Here is an 8,891-nt window from a genome sequence, read left to right as displayed (position 1 = left end):
ATTGTGGGAAAAAAATGACAACATCAAAAAGCTCACCATGCCTCTAACTAAATACCTTGGAATGTCTACTTTACAAAAAGGGGTCATTTGGGGGGTATTTGTACTTTCCTGGCTTGTTCGGGTCACAAGAAGTGAGATAGGCCACCAGTACATCAGATGTGATCAATTTTGTATGATTCGCACCACAGCTTGTAGACTCTCTAACTTTCACAAAGACCAAATAATATCCACTAATTTTGGTTATTTTTGCCAAAGATATGTAGCAGTATAAATTGTGGCCAAAATTTATGAAGAAAAATTAATAATTTGCATAATTTTGTAACAGAAACAAAAAAAGCGTTTTTTTTTCAAAGTTTTCGGTCTTTTTTCATTTATAGCGCAAAAAATAAAAACCCCAGAGGTGATAAAATACCACCAAAAGAAAGCTCTATTTGTGGGGAAAAAAAGGACAAAAAATTCATTTTGGGTACAGTGTTGCATGACCGAGAAATTGTCATTCAAACTGTGAGAGCACCGAAAGCTGAAAATTGGTCTGGGCAGGAAGGGTGTTTAAGTGCCCAGTAAGGAAGTGGTTAAGACAAAACTGATCTTTATAAAAACATTTATTAAAATATTTGAATCAAATCAATAAATAACACTGGTATACATCTTAGTTATTTTTTTATTAGGGTGAACATTTAACAAAACATAAAAAAGAATATTTATAATATGAAAAAGAACATTCTCAAAAACAATAAAAAATTATACAATAAAAGAAAAAAAAAACACAACTCAAAAATTGCAATACTATGCGATACTATGTGAAACAGTGATGAAATGCACTAATTCAAGAATCTAAACAGCAAAAAGATTATCCCTAATTTAAAAAAAAAAATACAATAATATGTGATAACATGTGAAACCGTGATAAATGTGCTGGAATCAAAAGCAGGTATTTATCTGATTTTACATAAAAAACAATAAAATAAGACCCAAATAATAAAGTGCATGTGCATTAAGAAGTGATGAGATGTGAAGATCATTTTAAAAAAAAACAGTTCTTGAAAGTTGTGATTACAATTGTTCACACCATCCAGGCATCCGTAGTAATGTAGAAAAAAGCTCATCCAAGCTCTACCACATGATTGTAGAATGATGAGCTGAATAATTGTGCTTAGGCTTGTTGTGTTCTATAAACAGCAAAATAGCAAAAAATGCCAGCAACTCGATTGCTTCTTCTTAGGCCCCTTTCACACTGGGGCGGTGCGGCCCTCGGCGGTAAAGCGGCGCTTTACCGTCGTTTTAGCGGCGGTCTGCGTCGCTAGCGGGGTGGTTTTAACCCCCGCTAGCGGCCGAAAAAGGGTTAAAACCACCCGCATAGCGCCGCTGCAGCGGCGCTTTGCCGGCGGTATTGCCGCGCTGTCCCATTGATTTCAATGGGTAGGAGCGGTTTAGGAGCGGTGAATACACCGCTCCTTCACCGCTCCAAAGATGCGGCTAGCAGGACTTTTTTCACCGTCCTGCCAGCGCACCGCTCCAGTGTGAAAGCCCTCCGGCTTTCACACTGGAGTGAAAGGGGCCGGTTTTTTCAGGCGCTACACAGGCGCTATTTTTAGCGCTGTAACGCCTGAAAACCGCCCCAGTGTGAAAGGGGCCTTAAATCTTTATTAGGCACTAACAGCAGTGCGACATCTAAAATACTAACATGTTTCGCCATGGCCTTCCTCATAGCATACAGATTTCCAATAAAATCAAGTTTATATAGAAAAGATATCCATTCCTCCAGAAAACGGGTCAGTACAATACAATTTAAAATCAATTAACAATTAAAATCATGTGAAGTTGGCAGAACCAGAGAAAGAGGGGAGGGAAAATGGAAACACAGATTGAGAACTCTAGGAGTGAAAGTTGTAAGAAAGTTGTAAGAAAGTTTAACTGGTTCCTGACCGCCGGCCGTCCAATGACGGCCAGGCGGCGCACCTATTGTGGCGGGAGGCCGTCATATGACGGCCTCCCGTTTAAACAGGGAATGCGCGCGATCGTGCGCGCGCATCCCTGTTTCTTCGGTGGCGGCGTGTTACGGAGACACCGCTCGCCACCGAAGGGGGTGAACAGCCATTGGTTATGGCTGTTTACCACGTGATCGGCCGTGATGAAGTCACGGCCGATCACAGATGGTCACACCCCGGCTGTGCATGGCGCATGCGCACGATCACGCTGCGCGTGCACGTCGGTGGCGGCGTGTTCCCCGGGAACACTGCTCGTCACCGACGCTGGTAAACAGCCATTGGCCGGCTGTTTACCCACGTGATCGGCTGTGATCCTTTCACAGCCGATCACTAAAATGTAAACAAACCGCGGTAACGAGATGTTACCGGGTTGTTCTCCTCCTCACACACCGATCGTGTGTGAGGAGGAGATTGCGGTAACATCTCGTTACCGCCTAGTGTTCACCAATCACACTGATTGCCCCCCCCCCCCAATAAAGAGGACCTGTCACCACCCCTCATAGTACCTGTCAATCACAGTCCATCAGAGTACCTGTCACAGTCCATCAGAGCATTTGAGTACCTGTCACAGCCAATCAGAGTACCCGAGTACCTGTCACAGTCCATCAGAGTACCCGAGTACCTGTCCCAGTCCATCAGAGTACCCGAGTACCTGTCCCGGTCCATCAGAGTACCCGAGTACCTGTCCCGGCCCATCAGAGTACCCGAGTACCTGTCCCGGCCCATCAGAGTACCCGAGTACCTGTCCCGGCCCATCAGAGTACCCGAGTACCTGTCCCGGCCCATCAGAGTACCCGAGTACCTGTCACGGCACATCAGAGTACCCGAGTACCTGTCACGGCACATCAGAGTACCCGAGTACCTGTCACGGCCCATCAGAGTAACGGAGTACCTGTCACGGCCCATCAGAGTACCCGAGTATCTGCCACAGCACATCAGAGTACCCGAGTACCTTTCATGGCACATCAGGGTACACGAGTACCTGTCACGGCACATCAGGGTACCCGAGTACCTGTCACGGTCCATCAGAGTACCCGAGTACCTGTCACAGTCCATCAGGGTACCCGAGTACCTGTCACAGTCCATCAGGGTACCCGAGTACCTGTCACAGTCCATCAGAGTACCCGAGTACCTGTCACAGTTCATCTGAGTGCCTGAGTACCTGTCACAGTTCATCTGAGTACCCAAGTACCTGTCACAGTTCATCTCAGTACCCGAGTACCTGTCACAGTCCATATGAGTACCTGTCACCGCCCTTCAGAGTACCCAAATACCAGTCACCAAGCCATCAGAGTACCTGTCACCAGGCCATCAGAGTACCAGAGTACCTATCTCCAGCCCATCAGAGTACCTGAGTACCTATTTGCAGCCCATGTCTCATAGAATATACGTTGGGGTGTTTGCTTTCCAAAATGGGATCATTTTGTGGGTAATTTCACTGTCCTGGTGCTCCAGGACCTTCAAAAGTGTGATAGGTAGGAATGAAATGAGATGTGTCATTTATGCTCCTAGAATGCCTGAACGTACTACTTCAATGTTCGGCCTCTCTATGTGACCAGACTGTATAAAAGTCCTACACATGTGGTATCGCCATACTCGGGAGGAGTAGCAGAATGTGTTTTGGGTTGTAATTTTTGCTATATACATGCTATGTGTTAGAAATATCTTATAAATTGACAATTTTGTGTAAAAAAAAAAAATGTGTTTTAATTTTTTTCCACATATTCCAAAAACTTCTGGAAAAAAATTAACCATTCAAAAGACTCATTATGCCTCACAGATTATACGTTGGGGTGTTTGCTTTCCAAAATGGGGTAATTTTATGGGCAATTCCATTGTCCTGGTACTCCAGGGCCTTCAAAAGTGTAATAGGTGGTTGAGAAATGAGATGCGTCATTTTTGCTCGTAGAACGTCTGAAGGTACTACTTCAACGTTGGTGCTCTGTATGTAGCCAGGCTGTGTAAAAGTCTCACAGATGTGGTATCGTCGTACTCGGGAAGAGTAGCAGAATGTATTTTGGGGTGCAATTTGTTGTATGCATATGCTGTGTGTGAGAAATAACCTGATAATATGACAATTTTGTAAAAAAAAATAATAATAAAAAAAAATCTTCATTTTGCAAAGAATTGTGGGAAAAAATGACAACTTAAAAAAACTCACCATGCTACTTACTTAATACCTTGGAATGTCTACTTTGTAAAAAGGGGTCATTTGGGGGGTATTTGTACTTTCCTGACTTGTTAGTGTCTCAAGAAATGAGGTACACCTGATGTACTGAAGGCCTGATCAGAAGTGATCAATTTTCAGTGATTGGCACCATAGTTTGTAGACTCTATAACTTTCACAAAGACCAAATAATATACACTAATGTGGGTTATTTTTACCAAAGCTATGTAGCAGTATACATTTTGGCCAAAATGTATGAAGAAAAATTACTAATTAGCAAAAATTTATGACAGAAACAAAGAAAAAGGCATTTTTTTCACAAAATTTACGTTTTATTTTATTTATAGCACAAAAAATAAAAAGCTCACTAGTGATTAAATACCACTATAAGAAAGATCTATTTGTGTGGAAAAAAGGACGCAAGTTTCATATGGGTACAGTGTTGCATGACTGAGTAATGTCATTCAAACTGGGAGAGCGCTGAAAGCTTAAAATTGGTCTGGTCAGGAAGGGGGTGTAACGGCACTGTATTGAGGTGGTTAAACAAAGACAGCAACAGGTCTAGTGGCGCTTTGGTAGACAAATCCTTAATGGCAGTTCATATTCCACTCTCCTCTCCTCACCAGCATCGAAAGCCACCGCTGGTCTGTCAAGGCTTTAATATATGGATCCTTTATAGAAAATCACATTCTACTCTGCTCTCCTCAAAGAGCCACTAGACCTGTTGTGGTCTTTGTTTAAGGTGAGCTGCTAGCATTATAAACAAGGAAAAATAAAACATTCCAAATTGTACTCCACCAATGCGATATTACGGTTAGTCACTCCTTGATTTCTACCTCTCTGAACTCCATATCAGATCTCATAGATATCGCTCACCTCTCTGCACACCACGCCCCAGCACCAATTAAGGAAAAACCTTACACACAACAGGAAGCAATGAAAATTCAGCCACAGTGACCCCCTGTGGTGGGATGACTATTGCGCAGCATAACTGAACCAGAACTTGCAGCAGACTTGCAGAATGTTTGCAAAGAAAATTGATCTGGAGTCATGCAATGCAGACTTGCTGCAATTTTGCAACACACTTGTGAAGCTTGGCAAGTCTAGCAACAGCTTAGCAAGTCGTTTTCAAAGCAGCACAATTACTTGCTATCTGGGTGGATCTCTGGACTGACATCCCTTGTTCCCCTTCTTATCCTTTTCTTCTTTTCTCTTGTTTTTTTTGCTCTTTTGAGACTTTCTTTCAAAATTTGTTTTCGGAGCGGATGGACGTGTGAGTGAGTAGCTCCGCTGTACCCTGAGCAAATAAGGCGAATAATAGCGTCTCCAGCCCTCGTTTTCGGCCAAAATCTTTGCCAGTACTTGCGGGCAACCTCCCTGATGCCATCCCGGAAAAGAAAAGGTCTTACAAAACTGGGCAAAATGCTGGATTTCTTTGTCCAGCCGCAACAGAGGCCTATCCAAGATGGCGGCGGCGCACGAGGCCAGCAGACACAGCGGGAATGGAAGGCTCGACACGCAGATCATGGCGTTCCATAAGCAGCGCTACAGGCATCACACTCTGCCTCCTCCTCTGCATCTACCAGCCCAGCAAAAAGTAAGCAAAGAACAGAGGAGCGTTTGAGTGACTCAGGGGAGGTGAGTGCTCTTAATTCTTCCATGGATGATACAAGAGAGTTACAGGACTCTATTACTGAATTTCCCACATTAAATCAACCTGTTCTGGACACTACTTTAACCACTTGACCACTGGGCACTTAAACACCCTTAATAACCAGACCAATTTTCAGCTTTCGGTGCTCTCGCATTTTGAATGACAATTACTCAGTCATGCAACACTGGACCTATATGAAATTTTTGTCCTTTTTTTCACACAAATAGAGCTTTCTTTTGGTGGTATTTAATCACCGTTGGGTTTTTTATTTTTTGTGCTATAAAAGAAAAAGTACCGAAAATTCTGTAAAAAAATGAATTTTTCTTTGTTTCTGTTAGAAAATTTAGCAGATTACTAATTTTTTCTTCATAAATTTTGGCCAAAATTTATACCACTACATATCTTTGGTAAAAATAAGTACAAATTGGTGGATATTATTTGGTCTTTGTGAAAGTTATAGAGTCCACAAGCTATGGTGCCAATATCTGAAAATTGATCACACCTGAAGTACTGACGGCCTATTTCAATTCTTGAGACCCTAACATGCCAGAAAAGTACAAATACCCCCCAAATGACCCCTTTTTGGAAAGAAGACATTCCAAGGTATTTAGTAAGAGGCATGATGAGTTTTTTGAAGTTGTCATTTTTTCCCACAATTCTTTGCAATATCAAGATTCTTTTTACTTTTTTTTTTTTTTCACAAAATTGTCATATTATCAGGTTATTTCTCACACACAGCATATGCATACCACAAATTACACCCCAAAACACATTCTGCTATTACTCCCGAGTATGGCGATACCACATGTGTGAGACTTTTACACAGTGTGGCCACATACAGAGGCCCAACTTGCATGGAGCGCCATCAGGTGTTCTGGAGCGCCCAGGACAATTCTGACATTTCTCTCCTACATGTAAAAATCATCATTTATTTGCTAGAAAATTACATAGAACTCCAAAACATTATATATGTTTTTTTAGCAAACACCCTGGAGAATACAATGGTGGTCTTTGCAACTTTTTATCTCGCACGGTATTTGCGCAGTAATTTTTCGAATGCTTTTTTTTGGAAAAAAAACAGTTTTGTGCTTAAAAAAAAAAAAACACAGTAAAGTTAGCCCAATTTTTGCATAATGTGAAAGATGAAGTTACGCTGAGTAAATAGATACCTAATATGTCACTCTTCAAAATTGCACACGCTCGTGGAATCTCGCCAAACGTCGCTACTTAAAAATCCCCATAGGCGACGATTTAATTTTTTTTTACTGGTTGTATGTTTTGAGTTACAGAGGAGGTCTAGGGCTAGAATTATTGCTCTCGCTCTAACGTTCGCAGCGATACCTCATATGTGTGGTTTGAACACCGTTTTCATATGTGGGCGGGACTTACGTATGCGTTCGCTTCTGCATGCGAGCACATGGGGACAGGGGCGCTTTAAAAAAAACATTTTTTTTTATTGTTCATTTTACTTTATTTATTTTAGTTTGACATTTTTTTCCCCAAAAATAATTTTTTTGATCACTTTTATTCCTATTACAAGGAATGTAAACATCCCTTGTAATAGGAATATGGCATGAAAGGTCCTCTTTACAGTGAGATGTGGGGTCAATAAGACCCCGCATCTCACCTCTAAGCTGGGAAGCCTGAAAAAAAAAAAAAAAGATTCTGGCGTTGATCGTATTAGCGATTCGGTAGAAGCACCGGAGGGCGGAGGGCGGCGGGAGGGCGGCGGGAGGGGGGGATGTCTATGGCTGGGTATTGCAGGGTATCACCGACTATGGCTGGGTATCTCAGAGTATGGCTGGGTATCTCAGAGTATGGCGTTGCAGAGTACTGTGTTGCAGAGCATTGCAGGGTATTGACGGGTGTTGCAGAGCATTGCAGAGTGTTGCAGGGTATTGGCGGGTGTTGCAGAGCATTGCAGAGTGTTGCAGGGTATTGGCGGGTGCTGCAGAGCATTGCAGAGTGTTGCAGGGTGTTGCAGGGTGTTGCAGAGTGTTGCAGGGTATTGCAGGGTATTGCAGAGTGTTGCAGGGTATTGCAGAGTGTTGCAGGGTGTTGCAGAGTGTTGCGGAGTGTTGCAAGGTGTTGCAGAGTGTTGCAGGGTGTTGCAGAGTGTTGCAGAGTATTGCAGAGTATTGCAGAGTGTTGCAGAGTGTTGCAGAGTGTTGCAGGGCATTGCGGAGTGTTGCAGGGCGTTGCGGAGTGTTGCAGGGCGTTGCGGAGTGTTGCAGGGCGTTGCGGAGTGTTGCAGGGCATTGCGGAGTGTTGCAGGGCATTGCAGAGTGTTGCAGAGTAATGCAGAGTGTTGCAGAGTAATGCAGAGTAATGGCAGGGTATTGCAGAGTAATGCAGGGAATCGAGGGGTTCATTTTCGGTGAGCAGCGATGTGGGCACTGCAGATGCAGCCCACATCGCTGCTGACACCGATCTCTTCCCCCTCCGCTGTACCGATCGGTACAGAGAGGGGGAGGGAGGAACCAGCGTCATAACATGACGCCGGCTTGTTTACAAGTGATCACTCCGTCATTTGACGGAGCGATCACGTGGTAAACGGCCGCGATGAGCGGCCGTTTACCGTGATTCGTGATGCGCCGGGTCCACTGGACCCAGCGGTCACGGATGCTCTCGTGTGCGCGCCCCAGGGGGCGCGCAAGAGCAGAATTCTGGGAGGCCGTTAATTAACGGCCTCTCAGAGTTAAACAACCGCCCTGAAGCCGTTAATCGGCAATGGGCGGTTGTTAAGTGGTTAAAGGACATGTTAGTTTCACTAAGGTCAACCTTGCATGCAGATATACTGGCTATCACTCAGCAGTTTAAATCTGAGGTGCATGCAGTAACTAGCAGAGTGTCCCATGTTGAAACGAAAATGGGGGAATTTGCCCAAACCTTTAATGAGCTGGTGGATGCACACAATGATAGAGAAGAGGACATGGTGGCCATTAAAGCGAAATTAGCGGACCTCGAGGACCGCTCAAGGCGCAATAATATTAGAATCCGTGGGATACCAGAAACAGTTCAACTTCAGGAGCTGCGGGAGTTTTTTATCAATCTAATGAAAGCTGCACTTCCAGACACTCCT

The sequence above is a fragment of the Lithobates pipiens genome, unplaced genomic scaffold, assembly GCF_037356315.1.
Source record: "Lithobates pipiens isolate NorthernLeopardFrog02 unplaced genomic scaffold, aLitPip1_a1.2 Scaffold_3, whole genome shotgun sequence".
Taxonomy (NCBI): domain Eukaryota; kingdom Metazoa; phylum Chordata; class Amphibia; order Anura; family Ranidae; genus Lithobates; species Lithobates pipiens.
This window is presented reverse-complemented; position numbering follows the sequence as displayed.